We start from the raw sequence: 19317 nt of genomic DNA, 5'->3' as shown, positions 1-19317 counted from the left end.
TTTCCGATTTCGTTTGTTATAGGGCAAAACTTGCAAGCCCCGAATACATTTGTTAAAAAAATATAAAAAGAATTATGTTAGAAAAACTTAACAACAGTAAGTTTTCCAATCCTACATTTTATGCGTATATCCTGGGAAGCTGGGACTTTCCTTCACATATTCACAAGTTACAAGTCTGCAGAGATGCTCAAAATCTGTGTTTTGTCAAGGTGCGCCCCTATCGCTTGTGTTTCGCTTTCTCTGATCGACTTGCGCCATGCTTCGGGTACACCACTCGTTCCTTAACATACAAGGCATCCATCCAGCTTCGCACTTACGAAAGTAACAGCTTCCAGGCTGCGTATGGTAATATTTTGAAACATTTAATATGGCATTTGCATATCGGCAGACGTAAAACATTTAGGCAAGCGTGCACCAAGCGATATTTTAGCATCGAATTTTAGTACGGTGTTCCCAAAATGTTACACACGATACTCTTTAATTCGAAGCAAAATGCACATTTGAAACTCTAGCCCTTGCTGCTAATCAAGAAACAATTTGTTATAGATCAACGTGTTTCCCACTCTGTTATGAAGTAATTACTTACTTCACATGCAAAATGCTCAAACATTGCTCTGGCGATTGAACCTATGTGGAATAAAACAAGTAAACCCTCCGGCACCATTTATTTCAGAAAAGACTAACTGCAAACTGCCGATCAAGACCTTTTTTTCATTATACGATATGTAGTACTAGAAACACATCGCGAGTACAATAAGAATTACCATGCTAAATGTTTGAGACACAAAAATTATCATGTCATAGCTAAGAATTACTTGTGTACTTGAGCTCCAGTGGTCCTCTCTGTTTTAACACTAGAAAATTAGTTCTCTATCGCAAAGTCATAAGAAAGTACTTGACAAGGAGAGACCAATTTTTTACCGAGCCATACCATCGCGCCTTGCGTACCTATAGTTGTGTGCTGGCAAGCTATAGGACGGATATGTTCACCTCTCTCCCAAACGCCAGGCATGTTATTTACGTGAAATTGATTGATTTATGGAGTTCAATCATTTAAGACATGCAGCGACTTTCATTTTTATTGCTCATTCTATTTTAATCACTTTCATTCCGCATTTGACGTCACATTCCAGGGGAGCATTGTGAGGTATTAGAAATCCCGTGAGAAGTCATGTAGCTGTGATGGTATGAGCTTAGCGACCAATCAGCAATTCTCATTCTCACGCAATTCTGCATCAAGGCCGACGACGGCTATTCCACGACACGGGGCCCTCATGCGGACGCGTAAATATAGTTCTTCTAGCTCCAAGCAGTTGCAATAGATTTCAACGCGATTGAAAGTCCTATTAGGCATAGGCGTGCCAGAATCGGCAATTTATATAAAGAAGTGTGCTAAATTGCAGCGCATACTTTCTTACGAAAGCAAAGAGAGTCATAGCAGAAAATGACACCTGTAGTTATAAACCTGGCACCTTGGCCCGCAACAACCGCTTAATCGGCTGAACACCACTATGTTTTATCGCTGCCTTCACAACAGCCGCAACGCTATACCTTATACGAATCGCATGTACGTGTTGAAGTATTTCCCCGTAAACCACCTGTGTATCTCCACTCTTGACCCGCTATTCTGATAAACATGCAATCACGCAAAACCCGCCACTCTAAATATCTGTAATGCTTTGGGCTTAGTGATGGCCCCCTCGTTTTTGTCACAGGCGGGCTGTTTGTAGAGCTTCGCTCTTTGGAAAGCGCTTTTCGGCTGCAGTTTGAAATTCCGTATGCTCTTCTTTTGGCTGTAGCACTATCTAACGTTCGCTTTTTTCCAGCATGTACTTCTGTGAGATAATGAGGAAGAGCTGTTTATACGAGAAGCTGGGAGGAAAAGCAGTTCATAGAGGTATTATCTCACTACTCTGCGATAGCGAAAAGTTTAAGACGGTTAAGATGGTGGACAATGTGGACAGAAAAGCGCGTAGGTGTACTTATTTTTTTTTTTTGTCGAAAAGCTCTGCTGCTCAAACATTACCGCCAGACCTTAGAATCTACTCCGCACATCTACAGAGCTCCGCCGTGGTAGCTCAATGGTAACCTATGCGGGCGCTTTAATGCTAAGCGAGGTGACCCTCATTCGCTACGACGGCCGTGTTTCGATGGAGGCGAAACGCAGGGCTCCCGTGAATCGTGCTATTCCAGAACACGTTTAAAGACCCGAGATGGTCACAATTATCAGGAGTACTCTACTGCGGTCTCACTCATAGCTAGATAACTCTAAGAAGTTGAACGCCATGAGGATAAACTGTTCACAGCGGAAACCGTGGAAAGGTGCACTACATCCTCAAAGTGAGAACACTTTCACTCCTAACAGCGCCTCTGAAAAACAATCACCTTGTAGCGGTCTCATTGCATAGCGGTAAAGCTTGGATAACACAGCAAACTAGGCTACTTGGCTATATGCAGCCATAAAACTGTTCCATGGGGTTAGAACACAGAGCATTGTCTTAAAAGAGTGACTACATTTAGCTTCATCGGTATGTTTTGAGAGGGATGTTTATAGAGCTTCCATGACTAATTTGTGCGTTAAGTAAAATTCTTATATATATTGCCTTGTTTAACTTAATCCACGAGCAATAAAGGCCGCACTTTTTCGCGCAGCGTTCGATATTACCGTAGGTCGAAAACAGTCATTTGTGCCGTTTTTGTTGCTTTGAAACAAATGGTTATTTCCCGTTTTTATAGTTTTGTTCTGGTCTCGTTATGGCAAAATGTATATTCCATGTCTCTAAACATGAAAGTTCCAATGCCATTTTAAAGCTTAATTAGTTATCTATATGTTTTTTTGTTTTTCTTCTTTCAGTCAATTTTATATTACCGCTGACTCAGTGCAGAAATTATTTTCTAGGCACTTAAGACAGTCGCAGATAAGATATTCAGTACTCGCTTTCATGAGAAGCATCTGGTTATCGCATACATAGCATTTTCAAATTTTCTCATCCTGTACGCAAAGCCAGTAAGTTGACTTGCAGAAATTTGTTAATGGTGATATAGTAGACCTTTCTCTTTAGAACGCTTGGAGCTCACTCGGTCTTTCTGTGCCCTCAGTTATAGCCGATACCAAGTGTACATTGTTTGGTTTATTGCGGGGAGTTTAATGTCCCAAAGCGACTCAGACTATGAGGGAGGCCGTAGTGGACGGCTCCGGAAATTTCGACCACCTGGGGTTCTTTACCGTGCACTGACATCGCACAGCACACGGGCGTCTTGCTTTTCGCATTCTTCAAAAAGCGGCTGTCGTGGCCGGGATTCCATCCCACATCCTTGGGCACAGTAGTCGAGCGCCCTAACTACGGCACCGCCATGGCGGGGCTGCGCATTGTTTGTAAACTAGCCTGCAAGTGCCATTGCACGTACTTTTGCCATGCCAGTGAACAGAAACGCTGGCCTTGTAACGTCTTATTCCGGGTTCTGGTCGTTGTGAAGATGTTATTTGCTCCCCAAGCGTGCGGGAGCAATGCGACTGGCAAGAGTGGCCTCTGCACACACCTGGGGGAGCTTTATCGAGGCCACAGCGCCCCGTTTGGCGGAAAATATGACGTAGTTGCCATCGTTGTTGTCTCGAGAAATCCCCGATAGGACAAAAGGTCGGGACGGTATTTGAAATTTCATTTAATTAAAACATAAGATAAATTTTGACAATAAGGTCACGATTACCGTGACTCGAACGCCATCATAATTTGTGACATTCGATACTAAATATTTCACTTGAAGGAAGGTTCAGGTAATGAAGTAGGAATCGAACCTGTGATCCGTGAATAGCAATTAAGGCAGACATGCTGCTCTTGATAGATTGATAGATGGATTTATTGAAAGGTAAGGCAGAGAGGGTGGTTGGAATGATTAAAATCTAGCCTGCTACTCTGCACTGGGGAAGGGGAGAAGAAAGGAGGTCGTGATGAGTGACGTTGTGGGAGAAGGCATATGAAATATATACACAAGCACGGGAGCTTGCTTTACAAGCGCGAATCAAATCAAGTGGCGCACAAAAAACAGCAAAGCGCTCGTACTGCCTGGACACTCTATCCCTTGTCCTGTCAAGCTCTCAGCGGCAGTTCTTTCGACAGAGGTCTCTTGTCCAAACTCTTCAAGGAAGCTTCTAGCACATTGCTTTCACACGCATACACTGATCACATCAATAATATGTGGTCCACAGTCTCAGGGATGCCACACGTTGAACATTCGGGGGAGTCCACCTGTTCAATTAAATGTAAAGTCTCTGTCAAAAATATACAGCCCAAGGGTTTTGCTTCTAAGCCCAGTAAAAGGGCTCAGTACGCATCTGCTCTGCTTGAGATCTAGTACACGACAAATCTAGTCCCCATTCTTCTCTATGCTTACCTATGTATTCCAGTATTCCTTCCAAGGGCTTAGTTAGAGTGCTTAGAAGCGAACCCCTTGGGCCGTATATTTTTGACAAAGACTGTACGTATCTGAGCGTGAAAGCCACGTTTAAACGAAGTCTATGTAGCAAGCATGCATGATGACGCGGAGTATCACGCGGAACACAAAATTTCAATGATGAATCGAGCCTTTTTAGACGAATGGGTCGGGCGTGTGGCTTGGCCCAATAATATGCCGTAGCATTCTTCATACAGTTCGCAAACTGACACGTCATATGCGCGCTTGAAAAAGGCACCACTGTTTGGAGGTCATTGCTGAGTGCATTTTTCGCTTGAAAATCGACCTGTTCATTTCAGTGGAGCCTGCAGTGGGCAGGGATTCATTGAAGCATTATCCTGTGTCCTTGCAGTCGGGCAGATGAGAGGAGCTCTATAATATTTAGTGCCAAAGACTGGGAGGTAGTGTGTCGTAAGACGTTTTCCAAAATTTGCAATGCAGTTTTTGAGTCTTTGAATATACATCATTTTTGAGGTGGTTTTCTACTTATGTAGGTAATAGATTTCCGATGGGCTACAAGTTCAGCAGTGGTTAATATAGAACTATGTCCCAAAAGGAAATGTAGAGCCGTTTTCTGAGCTGGTATGACCACAGCTGCAGCGGATACCTGTGCTAACATAGATCAATCGGTGTATACGTGAATATATTTACAATATTCTGACCAGATGTGCTCCAGAGTAAGTTCTTTGAGACCACTAAGTGGCACCATTGATATCTTTAGTATCTCGGGAATACGAAGGTGCACCAAAGGTTTATCCATCATTCATGGTGGTTGGGCGGGACGAAATGGGAGGGCATATCCTATTGGTACTTGTGACTGATGGCGGCGGAGTGCACTTGTATAACTGCAGTCCGGCCACTCGTGAAGGATCTTGCTCAGTGGGTGAAAACGGTGTCGTGTAAGTGCTCGTAAATGTTGTTATATATACGTCATATATACGATATTGGGTGAGCATATGCCTCCTCAATTGTGCCTTTGTTAGAGGTGCACCTGAGCAGTTCAAGGCATACTCTCAGGGCCTGCGCTAGCACGCTCTCTAGAGTCTGTAAGCAGACAGTGCTCATAAGAGAGAGTATTGGGAGACTGTACCGGATATAGCCAACAGAGTCTCGTAAAGCCGTAGTAAGAAGCGCTCAGTTGGACCCCATTTCGTGCCAGCTGTGAAACGAGGTACATGGCAAAAATTCATTAACCTTTTCTTCACCATATTAATATGTTTTGACCAAGATAGTCTTTAGTCAATAATTACTCCCAAGAATATGTACCTGACGACTTTGCCGTAAATGCGGTCACTGCACACTTTTCTGCCGCTAAAAGCAAACCTTGGCGTAAGTACATCGATGTCGATGACAGCTCTTGAATCCATTCTCAAGGCACGTTCGTTCGATTCGGTTGACTTGGTCTTGTGTGTCTTGTGATACCAAAAGAAGCAACGGTGTCTGTATCTTAGACGTTATCTACAAACTAAACCCTAGGTCGTTGAAAGGACCCATTAACGCTATTTTGTCCTTCCAACAAGGCGCAGCTCAAGTGTTCCTTTAATTTTTGATGGTGCGCTTGAATTAGAGGAACTGCCTCTTGGACGCTTCGTGGCATATAAAGGCGAACATCTGCACTGAATCGCTTCACGTGGTAACACACATTTTAATGTTCGAACAGGAGGAGTGTTTTGAAGGCAAAAACTGTCCGTCAAAGGCTGCCTGAAGCATGACTGTAAGGTGTGTATAAGATTAACCGATGAGACAGGACTAGTCATAAAAGTAACGGTAGACGGCAGCAAGCAGATAACTATAACAACCTCGATTGAAGCCAACAATTGATATCGATATTATGGCTTCATTATACGGGCTTTGGTAAATGAAAATGATTTCAAGCTTCAGCTAAGGTTTCGTTTCTAACCTAACTCCAAGCCAGAGTGCATCGAAGTATGTAACAACCGCGACAAAAATTTCAACGCACGTTAGCTTTTTTAAATAAAAGACGTCTACATGATTCATGCATTTATGCAAAGAACAAGCACCAATATGCTCCCGGTGCATATTGTGAAGCTCGTCATTGTGCGAATCAAATGAAACTCTATTTGTTTAGTTAGAGGCTCAATATACGACCGTTTCTCGCCGGTTAACGTACCCCAGGTACATAATTGTCTCGCATTAGGCATTCACTTTTATCACAATTGCCTCATCGGCATGTTCAGAATTTCGCTGTGAGGTTTGCAATAAAACAATATTCACGGACAGCCAGTGCCACACTAATGAAGGCTAGCCTTGGAACCAAAGCTCTGAACAAAAGGCGGAGGAACAAAAGCCGGCTGAAACTAACACATACAATTATAATAACTCCACTCGTATAGAAACGCCTAAACCGATCACGTGTGTTCACTACCTTTTGCAAGGAAGGGATTTCAACAGTAAAGTTAGAGAAATTGAATGTAATACAAATCACAAGAAATTCTCTTTCTTCCCCCCAAAAAAGTATCTGAATGAAACTCATCACTAACGAAGATGGTCACAGCTGACGGTGTCCGCTTCGCTCGACTTACCAATAAATTGTAATTATTCTTGCACTTTGTTGTTCTTGGGGCATATATAGCACGCATCAATTTTAGAAATAGCTCGCTATAGTCATCATACCTTCAATTGATTACATGTTTGATTCTTTTTATTTTGTTCATTTCTATTTGTATTCTACAAGTCGTGATTTTTTCAGAAGAAAAACCTTTGCCTTTTTTAAATGTACAAACAAAGAGGCTTCGTAGTATTTCCGTAGTAGTGGCCTATATGAAGAGAAGGCGACCCACGCATTTTAGAAGTTTTTTGTGCTTGTGAAGAAGAAAGACCTAGTGGTATGCAATGAACTGCAGATGACCAGATTGGCCAAGATGATCAGTGTTTGAAAGAACGGTTGCCTTGATATGTTTGTCCGTTACAATCTCACAACCTGGCCTCGTTATTTAAATGTATTGGGAGTGAACGTGAACTTGATTCGTGGCAGCTGCAGGTGTGTGGGGTTTTTCCTTGTTTGCGTTTTTGTGGCGAAAGTTGTGGCTGTCATGCTTGGACCACGTGAGTGATGAACTAGGATATTAGGGCTTCAAACATTTATTGTTGGCTAGACATCTGCTTGGGAAAGAAGAGGTGCGCGAGTGTGATCTACTTTGGAGTAGAGGAGGGAGTTGCGGCTGAGTGTGAAAGAGGTAGTTCGGGATTCGTTTCGTATTACAGCTGCTGTGTGCTCCTATGTTGTGTTTCTATCTACGTGTTGGTCTACGTTGCGCCGCAGTTCTGGGTGCTCTGCAAAAACTCTCCCCTTAAGCTGTAATTTTGTACTCGCTCGCCTGCTGTAATGCCGCTGCGCTGCAGAATAAGGTGTTAATAAATAGATTTTAAAATATTACAAGACTGCAATTTATTCTTGTTTTAGCATTTTCAGGCAGATCAGGTTAAGACAGTAGGCAGCTCGTTTCTGGCAGCTCCTTGGGATTTCTCATGACACTGCAGGGCTTTCGATCAAGAACTTTTTAGCAACGTATTGCATGCTCCGCTAATGACATTAAGCATTACGAGCGAACTAAACAATGCCTATTCCGTTAATGAGGAATATGAGTGCACGATGCTAAAAGCCGGGATAAATCTATGTCGCATCAGAAATATTTTGGCAGGCGTTCAGAGAACTTTTAGGCCCTTGCCCGCAACCTTGAAAAAGCATTTCATGTGCCAAAAACGTAGGGTGATCAGTATGGCTCATTAAGGAAGTGCGAAAGCATACGGTTTCTCACCTCTCCTTATGCAAGAATGATTACCACAATAACGACTTTAATTATACCCGTGTTTTTCATTACATCAGAGTACTTTGTCTCCCATCTCTTTGCTATAAGAGAATAGATGTTTCTCTCAGACTATTTTGCCACCTATATCAACCCTGGCATCTGGAAAGTGTTTTCCCGTGTACTAAAGTAGGTAGAAGTAGTTTTTGTTTCTTCGGACACAAGGAGGGCAGTTTACGCCTTCGTGGCAGAACTAATACTGCCTCTTTCATTATTGGAGAGTGATACCTAGTTATGTTTAATTTTGTAAGAAATGCTAAAAGGCACCGATAACATTTTTGCATGGTTGGAAATATTTACTGTTGGTATAAATAAATTGAAAAGTAGCTTATCTAGCATGTATTTTATTTCAGATTGCTGAAAGTTTTGTTGACTAATAAATGACCGTGCAAGAAAACGAAACAACATATTGTTCTCATGTCATCATATGTTCATATTGCCATGTGGTAGCGAGGAGGCCGTAGGCACAAAAGAGGAGACTGGCGTAATAGCAGTAGAATAAACACTTTATTGGGCTGACTTGCGCTCGCCAACAAACTAAGCAACTCGGTGGCGGCGATAGCAGCAGACCTGATCGGAGGCCGTCGCACTTAATTTGTCAGCGCTCAATTTAAAGCGGGCGAAGAGCCATCTAGATAACCGGCCAAAGGAACCTGGAAATGTCTCGAACGCTGCAGAAACAAATGTACTTTGTTGGGATATCTATTGAAAAATCTCGGTGCGTCTCGCGCTACAAGGAAGGTGATAAAGCCGCATCTCGTGACAACGGGCATGAACAAACAAAAGAGTGCAGTTTCGATCCGTACGCTACACTCACAATGACAAGGCCGCATGCTGGCGGCTGTTGAAACGGAAAATCAGATTGGAATTATGCCCAGCAATACGGACATGCTTAAGACCAGGGGCCGTATTACGCGCCGCTCTCAAACGGATCGCTCTCAAAATCGCTCTCAAAAGCCTATGTCCTATTGGTCAGTTCTGACCGGTTAGTTCTGCGTCACCGGTGCACGTCATCAGACGTCATGAACACGAAAGAAATGATGACGTTGAGCACCTAAATATGGCCGCCAATTGAGAGCGTTTTTTTTTTTAGAGCGACAGAAGCAGTCTCAAACGTTTGAGAGTGAAAATGGCGGCCGCGTAAATTGCGATGCGCCGCTTTGAGGCATTGTATCGGCGATCCACAGCGAAGAATGAAGCACGAGGACGCGTTTGACTTGCCGGACAAGTTGCTCCGGCTCTGTTCAACTCGGGAACAAGCAGAAAGTGTAGTAGTGACTGCGCGACGATTGCCGACGAACATCGATGAACGGCGGCTTGCGGGCGAGTGCGTCGTCACCGCGGCGGCAAGCGCACCGCATTTTTTTGCTACCACAGGCTTCCAACCACGATTATACCGTGCTTCCAACGTACGTAGGGAATGTAAGATCGTTTGCATCACGCAGTGCGTCGGTAGCGGAAGCCATCGGGCGGAGCGATGATTGCCGTCAAGGATACGGAAACAAGTCGCTAGGCAAAGGGTTCTACGCACGTTGTGAACATCACAATAGTGAGTAGATTTTGGTATTGACTGCGTGTGTTTGCCGAAGGGTTCTGAAGATCATAGTAAACTTGTATTGTGCCTGCTTTATCTCAGATCTGCGAAGCGAACACGCGCATTTCGTGACCCTGGCTGCCCCGCTGGACCAACGCCTCCTCCATGGCGCGTTCGTCTAGCGTTTGTGAATGCGCCGTAAAAACGCCTGCTTCTTTTCATTTCATCCTTCTGTCAATTATATATGCGCGAATCAAAAGCGTCCAAAATAAAGTTGTAAGTTCAGTGCAGTTGTGTGTGTCCCTAGTCTTGTCCTTGTCTGCCAGCGCTGCGACACCATGATGTTTGATAGCGGTACTCCTGTGCACCGAAAGGTGATCGAAGGTCTGCTCAACACCTGCGTCTTTTTCCTGATTAAGCTCTAAAAACCCGTGTTGGTCATCGAACGATCTTGATTATATACATTGATGTGTGCAATACCACTTGTTGTAAGTCGGCTTCTCTGCAAGCCTTTTTTTCCAACCAAAAGGTCTCGTTCCCACTCGTGCATTGTTTTTTTAACAGTTGTCTTCAAAATGACCTAGCGAGAGCTGTCGAAAGGGTTCTGTATACCTGCTCTTTATATGTAAAGCACAGGATGAAGGGACTATTGATTGTCCAGCGCGCCTTGCTCCTCGATGACTGGTTTCGGGCCATTTGTCACGCTCCCTGCCTGCGACACATTCGCGGCTTGAAAGTGAATGCGCCGTAAAAACGCCTGCTTCTTTTCATTTCTGCAAAGACCGGGAGTCTTTTCTGAGGACAAGACTTTTTTTTTTTTCCTTTTTTTCTTCTTTTTTGAAAACAAGCCTTGCAGGGAGAGACTGACTTAGATTTCGGCTTCGGCAAGAGATACATTTTCTGAATATGCTGAGACGGGCTATATGCCAAAGAATGCATGTTGTAGTGAAATTTTGTTGATGGCAAAAGCAATAGGAGGCAAATATTTATAGTGTTTAAATTTATTTGCTGCCTAAGAAATCTGGGTGCTTCTGTTATGCAGGTAATCATCACTACCAAGTTACAAGGCTGTCCTTACAATGATGCTTGCCTAAACAGCATTGGCACACGTTGTAAGTATTCCTGCGAATGTTTACGATTCTGGCTGTGGGCTACTTAGTATGGATCTTCAATTGAGTGCTAAAGCATGCTCAAAAGCTGTTGAGATTAGCAAAAGATGGGCCTAAGTGGATGTCAAATTTTGGTTACCCATGAGACGGCAACTACCCACTGAAGTCATGGCTGATTACACCAGCGCCAAGCCATCCCAGTCCCAGCTCGCTGTCTCTTCTCTGCTACCGTCTTGCAGCCTGGTACAGTAAGCTGTGGTCACTGTGGTGTAAACATGCTTAAACTGAAAAGTGCAGTATTACAGCAAGGCAATAAATGTTCATGATGCTGATTGTAATCAGAAAATACTACCAACAAAGATCTTTTTTTTTTACTGCCACTTATATTCAGTAGAAACACTTATTTCTTGGCAGCAGCATTTCACTTGAGTGTTTGTACTGCAAAAGAGGCAGCATATAGAGAAGCACATGTACCTTGATATACATTGACCATACAACATTGACATGCACATTCGAGAATAAATTACTAGGCCCAAAGAAGCCATTCCATTACATACTGAAGCTACCTATACAAATAGGTACTGTATGCATGCTGCAGTATACAAAATGCTTATATATCAGATATAACAAAGCTCTAGCTGCTGCTCTGCTGTAGCAGCTGCTAGGAGAATAGTGCATTTTACTTGGCTTCAGTGCCCAGAATGACTGCTGAATGACAAAAATCTTAGTGACAATAAAATAACTGCAATCATAACAAATGCATTGCTGGAGCTATGTGTGAATAAAGGTTATTTTACACTAATAAAACGTGCAACACTGTCAAGAAGAATGCTAAACAGCTTGAAGACAGTAGAGGAAGCTAAAATATAAGCATCCAATAAATGACTACGCCATAAATGTGTGATAAACACATTTTGCACAGCTACTTTTGTCGTATTCAGATATGTGGCGCAAACAAACACAAACACAGGAGAAGATACACTACATCTTCTCCTGTGTTTGTGTTTGTTTGCGCCACATATCTGAATACGATGATGCACCAACTCGCCCCTCAAGCCGTTATTTTGAGCTACTTTTGTCATTGGCATTTATTTTCTAAGTCTTTTCAACAAATAACCAAAAAAAATTCACCTTCCGTTCAAACTGATATTTTAATAGAAAAGGCTTGTACATAATTCACACAATATTGAAAGAGAATGCGTAATGTGTGTAAAATGAACATATTTTGAAACACTAAAGACTCTTTGATGGATATAAAGGCACTTGAAAGCTAGTTGTCATAGTGCGATCGCAGAAATTGAGACGATTTCGAGCTTGCTCGCGGCATCACATGCATGATATGCTTGCTTTTCCTGCCGACAGAGTGGACACCGTCTAGCACGAACAGAAACTATGACACCGTCAGAGAGGCCTTGCAACAATGTGCGACCAACACCATCACTCTTACCGCTGCGCGAAATGCAACATACTAGACATCCCTGCTCAGGCCTGCCTTTATCGCCTCTAAACTGAGGTCTGGTAGAACAAACTCGTTCTCGCCTCGGTGACAATAAAAAAAAAAGAGTGCTTTCTTTCTCTTGAACAAACCAAAACGGAGCGTAAATGTCGGTTTCTGTACCTCACACAGAACATCCGCAACTGAACATGAACGGAATGGAGCAGCAGTAGCATCAATCGCAATATGAAGAACCGAGCCCAATGTGCCTGAAGTCAACTGGTTGCGAAGCACAGCAGCGAGTCACTGTGGCTTGCACGACAAGTCAGTGGTAAAGGGTCGTGCGTCGGATCTCGTTTCCCGCACTGCAGTCGCGAGCTCTTGCATAGCGGCTGACACCTACTTTACTGATACTGTCAGCTTCCATCTATCGGCAGAAGTAATAGTGTAGCCTTCATTTTCCTCTTGTATTTTCCAAAGAAACAACACTAGATCACATGGCTACCGCTCGTCGCTCTTGTCATCGCTGGTAAGCACTGATGGAAAACACTCTTCAGCCAGCTATTTTCGTGACAAACACTTTCACCAAGCTGTTCACTGCAGGTTTGCAGCCTTTACTGCTTTCAGTCAGATTTTTCCGGCAACTAACAACATCCGCAGAGGACCTCGATTTTAAACTACGCGTAAAAAGCAGCAACTAGACGGGAAAATCAGCTATTTCTTTGCAGGCCGCCATGTTCACGCCTCGCTGTCGTCGGCTGACCCTCGCGGCGAAAATCGTTACCTAGGAGTACATTTAATTGTAATACTGAAAATGCTTCTATTTTTAGTTGCCGTATTATAGCTTCGAACAATGTTTCTTAGGTAAATAGACATTTATACTTTTATTCGCTGCGTTTTCAGGAAAAATGTTTGCACACGGCCCCTTTATCGTGCAAACAAACGTTTCCGGGGTGGGGCTTTGCTATTAAGCACCCTAGCCTGCTTGTAATTGGCTAAAGCCGTGATTTCGTCACACTTCACATGTCTGAGCCTCGTCATTTTGACGTCACGCTCTCAAACTTGAGAGTGATTTTGAGAGCGGTGCGTAATCCGGCCCCAGTTCTGCCGAAATAAAAATCACCTAGAGGTTATGAAGACCAAGTTAAATGTAAAGAGAGCATAAAAGCGACCTGCTAAACATAAACGACCGTGATTTACATGAGGAGAATATGCTTACTTGGGATACCAGCTGTTATTAACACTTCTGATTTCAAATAAAGGAAATGTAACGGGATTAAAGCTATTGTCTTTCGTTCCGCTCGGTGCTGACATTTACATTCGGTCAGGTTAACAAGGGGCCGTTGTCTCATGTTCTTGGAAGCCTTGCTACCGTTTCTTGAAGGTTCTGCATTACAGAGGTTTCGCACAGATTGACTGTCGGGATTTCCGGCTCATCTACCATACGAGCGCCTTCGTCACAAGCAGGGATGCCGATGTCCCTGGTTCCGACAATGGGCACAAAACAAATGCGTAGTGTTTCAGTATAATAGTGTCGTCTTCTGTCGCTACTCGATTCCGCGCAAGGACTAGCTATGAACAGTCGAAGCGCGCTTGCTTGCATGGAACGCCTTTTCGGAAGAGAAGCCGTATTGTGAAACGCAGGTCGAAACGAAGCCCATCATGTGGCTTCTCAACAAAGACAAATATCGAATATAATGAACGTAAGGAGCTCCGACAAATGAGCACCCATGCCATGAATAGTGGCAATCGGATCGTAGGAAAGTGAAGCACATGTATATGAGATAGTCAGGGGTGCCTTCTTGTTGATTCTGCCTAGTGTGCGCAGAGAGAAACTTTCGTTTCTTGCAGTTAGAAGTATGCGTGAACTAATATTGCCAGCTTATTATCGCTACGATCAAATGAGACTATAAGAAGATAAAAGAAAAAAAAAATAAGGAAATCGCTCTTTAGTGAATATGGCGAGCACGTTCATTTTATTCACTGATATTTTGCGATGATAGCTTTAGGCTTACACTCTGGCAAGCGCACGTCGCCGTCAGTGTGCGTGCGTGTGTGTGTGTGTTTGTGTGTGTGTGTGCGTGTGCGTGCGTGCGTGCGTGCGTACATATATATGTATATATATTTTAAGCTTCCCCTTAAAAGATCAGTGCCGGACCGCACGGTATTCATTTTATTGTTTTTTTACTTGTCGAACCAATCGCTCAAGTTCTTTCTACTAAAAGCATCAAAAGATTCTCTCTTAAAGGAAGATTTAGAGCGAAAGCGATAGATGGGCTGTTAAATTTATTGCGATGCGCTAGCAAATGTCTATAGGTTAAGTACCCAAGTAGACACCAAGAAACCTAAATCCTTAGGCACAAACTTCTGCCGCAAGGCTGCTGCTAAAGCAGAAGTTTAGCCAAGAAACTTCCAGTACAGTACACATTTCAGGGGCACCAACAAAAATTCACAACAATCCTCTGGGATTGAAATGTCAATGGCTGATCCGAGCTTCGTGAATGTAAGCTGAGATGGGCGCAGACCTCAGATACGCCGCCATATAAAACTGAGGGGTTAGAGTTCGCGAACTCCATCCTCCAAACTCTGGTCGTGCACAGGGAGATAAGCCACCAGTTCCAGACTTCAAAGCCTCGTAGCACAGCCCATTAATTTCATGGGTCACGCCTGTCCGCGGAGAGCATCGCAACCTTACACGCAATCCTATAACGACTTGTCGTACATCGTCCGGAAGGCTTCGACATATGGTTTCCCCTCGCGCAGCGTGCCGGGATCAAATATACGCGGCCAGGCCATACTTCAACTGACGACACACGGTAGAGGTCGAAAGGCACACGACAGACCCCTGCTTAGGCGGCCTGAAGAAAGACGAAGCCCTGTTTGTGGGTCGCTTGCTGTCTCTTTTGTATTTTCCTGATATTTCGGACTTTTGGATGTTTTGTTATCTGTAACGACTTCTGCTCTTCGCTTTGGTAGATGTTCGCAGGTGCGTTCAATACTATAAATTGATCTGGAGTTCGATAAAGTGAGCTGATGTACTTAAGGAGTTGCTGCCATATTTCGAATGAAAGAAGGCAGTAGTCTGCCGGGATGAAGCACTGAAGAAAACGAAAATATACCACAGTGGCAGCGGACGCATTGAAGAGACAGAAAAGAGTATTGAAAGGAACAGGAAAAAAAGTTCTGTAGTGGACGTAGTCAGCAGTGAGCGGGATCTGGCATCGAGCGAGAACTCGGCGAACTTCCGTGTGCAGCAGAGTGCAGATGCGTTTGAAGAAGTCCATTGGCAACAAAGAAAACAAGCCGAGAAAAAATACTGCCTTGAAGTGATACTTTTGCCGTATTGCTTTATATTAAAACCGTCATGTGAGATGCATTTTCGAAGTATCACTTCACGCAACGCATATATATATATATATATATATATATATATTCGGGTCACTTTTGTTCATCAAGTTTTCAAAAGTTGTCGCAGTATCAAGAACATTTTGAGAGACTAGAGAGAAGAAACAGCAACAGTTCGCCACATGTCATCAGCGCGCCTCTGTCGTCCTTTGATGCAATTTCCTACTGACAGCATCGGCTGTTTTGCCACTCTTGAAGCCTTGCTCGACACCAATCCTTGTTATTTCAACTGACAGAATTGATTTGTCTTTAGTTTGCCCGACTTTTTAAAGCTTCCGGATTGTCGGAGCCGCTCCGGCCTTTAGAGATGTAGCAGTGTTTGCTAATAGCCGAATACTTAACCGCGAGTAAAGTTATTGACCATGCTCGGCACATTTTATCATTGGTGCATTGTTTCACTAAATAAAAAAAAAATATCGGCGAAGGAAGCACTGAAAACGTGCCGTAATCAGCATAATAAAGAGCAAAGAAATACCAAAAGAAAAAGAAAGCGAATAACATAGGCGCAATATTTATCTTTCATTTCCATAGTTGCTAAATCACATTGTACTGTTACCTGTGTGAATCTGTTCGGACATAGGGCAGTGACAATTTTTCTTGCATAAACAACAATTTCAGTTGTGTCGGAGTGCGTACGGCTCAAATATAGTTGATGGGTGGACATAGGTGAAAACGTTATAAAATTGAATTTGATTGCTATTAGAGTTAACGCACTCTAACTCACCCAGTGTCCTGGTTCGGTATTATCGAATTTTATAGAGAAATTATGCTTTTCTTTCATAAAGTCTCTTTCCAAGGACGTCAGATGTTGGAAAAGGACCCAAATACTTTTTGAAATAATTTACAATAGCACGGCAGCAGCAAACGTGCAAAGCTTTTTGAAAGAAAGCTTTGAAAAAGCAAGAATAATGATTATATGTATTTATGTTATTTTGAAGACAAAAATCTTTGACGAAACTGTCAACGAAAGGTAGAGCGAAATACAGTCGCCGATGGGGCCTAACCATAATGTAATTAGGTTCGCAGATGATAACACGGCTGACATCTTAGATGAGCAATTAATATTTTGGTAATGCGATGAGCTCAGCTTGCAACCAAAGACGACCACCTAAACAGAAGCTGTAACCGAACGAGTGATCGGTAGTTATAACTAGAAGTTGCTACTGCGCCATTGTCAAAAGCCTTATGATGACCACCTGCAGTGCAACTGTAACTGAGCGGCTTATCTAGAAGCTACTAATATGACAGCGTTAGAAGTCTCAACGGGAAACGTGAGTTTTTGGTGATTAGGTTCACTAATGAACTGGACAAAAGTGTAGTAATCAGGTCGAATAATTCTCACCGTCTGAATAGAAGTGACATCGCATCACCATACCGGAAGTGACAAGTTTACATTCTGATGTATCCTAATCGTGTCTATCAAACGCTCTAGACGTAGTCGTCGAAAAAACCTAGACTCAAGGAGATGACCTGAAGAGGTGTCTGGTTGTCTGCTCACAAAATCCTCACAAAAGGAAAGAAGTAAATAAGGTTTATTTTCGCAAGCAACGTGCAGGAAAAACGGGTGACTGAAGAAAAAGCCGCTTTGTTTAAGCATGACTGAGCTCCATTCCCCAATGAGTAGTGTCGAACGAGGCTCTTTAACGTTAATACGTAGTTTGGCACACAGTGGCAGCAAAAATAACTCGTAAAATATATAGGTATTTTAAATAGCCCTCATTAGAAAAAAACGAGACCAAGGACTCATACGTCAGCGCATTGTGTAGAGGTGAGTGGTAGTAGTAGACGACCCTATATAAACAGTTCACAAATACTTTTTGGGACAGTTGTGCAATATCAATTTGTAGTGCATCGCAGTTAAGTAGTACTGTTGCTAACATAGGTTGAAACATTATTTTGCTGTAATGATTTCTTGATTACGGAATCAACCAAGGTGATGCATTAAGAAAACAGGACTTACTCAAAGGCTTTTTTCGCTTAATTGTTGTAGACCTAAAAACTGAAATCACCTTTAATGGCCCGTCGTATAGTGGAAAATAATATATCCACACACACGCACGCGCACGCGCACGCGCGCACACACACACACACACACACACACACACACACACACACACACACACACACACACACACACACACACACACACACACACACACACACACACACACACACACACGCACACGCACACGCACACGCACACGCACACGCACACACACACACACACCAAACAAACAAACAAACACACACACACACACACACACATTTATTGTATATATGTATATATCGTGCGCCTTAATGATCTTATGCGTACGAATACGTGGTCCGAATATGACATAAGTTTAATGGCACTGAGGGCTTGTTTCTGGTGGACAGAAATTTTATGTATATTTGCTGAAGTGGTGTTGCCCCATACTAAAACAAATGGGATCAGAAAAGATCATAATAGGTCACACGTTTTACAGCGGTTGGACGAAAATAGCGGCACCGGTTTATCGTTCCCATTGCCAGCTTGTTTTTGTTGAGATTGTTGACATGATCATTCTACGATATGTGTTCTTGAAAGGTCACTCCAAGTGATTTGACGTACGCCTTTATAGATAAAACATGTGATCCTAAACCAAGAGTTTTCGGCACATCAACCAATGAGCCGCTGGTAAGAAATTGCAGACATTTTGTTTTCGCTTCATTTGGAATCAGCGAATCTTTTTCACGCTAAGCTCGCAATTTTGAAAAAAAAAAAATCAGTATATAGTCATCCACGTAAACAACAAACCGGCAGTTATCGTTCAGTTTCGCATCTTCATTGGTGTAGTGAAGAAACAATTTAGGCCCAATATACTGCCTTGCTGAATTCCTGATCTATACGTCCCAAGCGCGACTTGTGAATTTCATCAGTGATTTGGAATCGGCCTTCAGAATAAGACTGCAACCGTTGTTTGAACCATTTCTCCGAACCCATATCTTTAAACTTTATGCAGTAAAATTCAATGATTTATGCAATTGAAGCCTTATTATTTCTGTATATAATCCAAGAACCAATAAACTACCGTCAAAGTGTTTAATATTCTGTCTTTTTGCACCAGCAATTCTCTTTCTGTTGTTCGAGTATGCCTATAATCAAACTGGTGCCTATAGTTCATGTTTCTGAGAAAGGTTGTCAATGCTTTTTTTAATCACCGCCTCAAGGCCCGTAGCGAAAATAGGCAGTATGGAAACTGGCCGGTAATAGCCAAGAGTATTTTTGTCACCATGCGTGTGGATTGCAATTCACCTTGCCGTTTGCATACTGTTGGAAAAAACGCTTAAAGTAAGCGAGATATGTGTTACCGCAGGAGCAGAGCTTATGAGAGGCATGTATTTAACCGTTTTAATTTCCACGTCATTTGCATCGCGGCTGTGGCTGTTTTTAAGGGCGTGAAAAAGAGAATTTTAGAGGCTCATGGAGGGAAAAAGAAAAAAAACGTTTGGCAAAGTCAAAATTCACAACGCCACTTCTGAAGAAGGTTTTCGACAAAGAAGTCGTTGAATTTGTTTACGTCCTTGTGACTTCTA

General features: G+C 42.9%; 1 protein-coding gene across 10 annotated transcripts in view; it reads left to right on the top strand.

Moving 5' to 3' along the window:
* The window catches only part of LOC146199434 (calcitonin gene-related peptide type 1 receptor-like), a 361106-nt gene that overhangs the window by 144873 nt on the left and 196916 nt on the right, over nucleotides 1-19317 (top strand). Inside the window, exon 2 of one of the 10 annotated variants that reach the window (XM_084594914.1) lies at nucleotides 10856-10925. The exons of the other annotated variants lie outside the window; for them this stretch is intronic. The gene's annotated coding sequence lies outside the window, so the exon portion shown is untranslated. The remainder of the gene's footprint in view (nucleotides 1-10855; nucleotides 10926-19317) is intronic. 10 annotated transcript variants of the gene reach the window in all.

The sequence above is a fragment of the Amblyomma maculatum genome, chromosome 2 (genome assembly GCF_055883805.1).
Source record: "Amblyomma maculatum isolate TAMU_Amacu chromosome 2, ASM5588380v1, whole genome shotgun sequence".
Taxonomy (NCBI): Eukaryota; Metazoa; Arthropoda; class Arachnida; order Ixodida; family Ixodidae; genus Amblyomma; species Amblyomma maculatum.
Note: the sequence above shows the minus strand (reverse complement) of the source record. Positions and strands in the feature narration are given on the sequence as shown.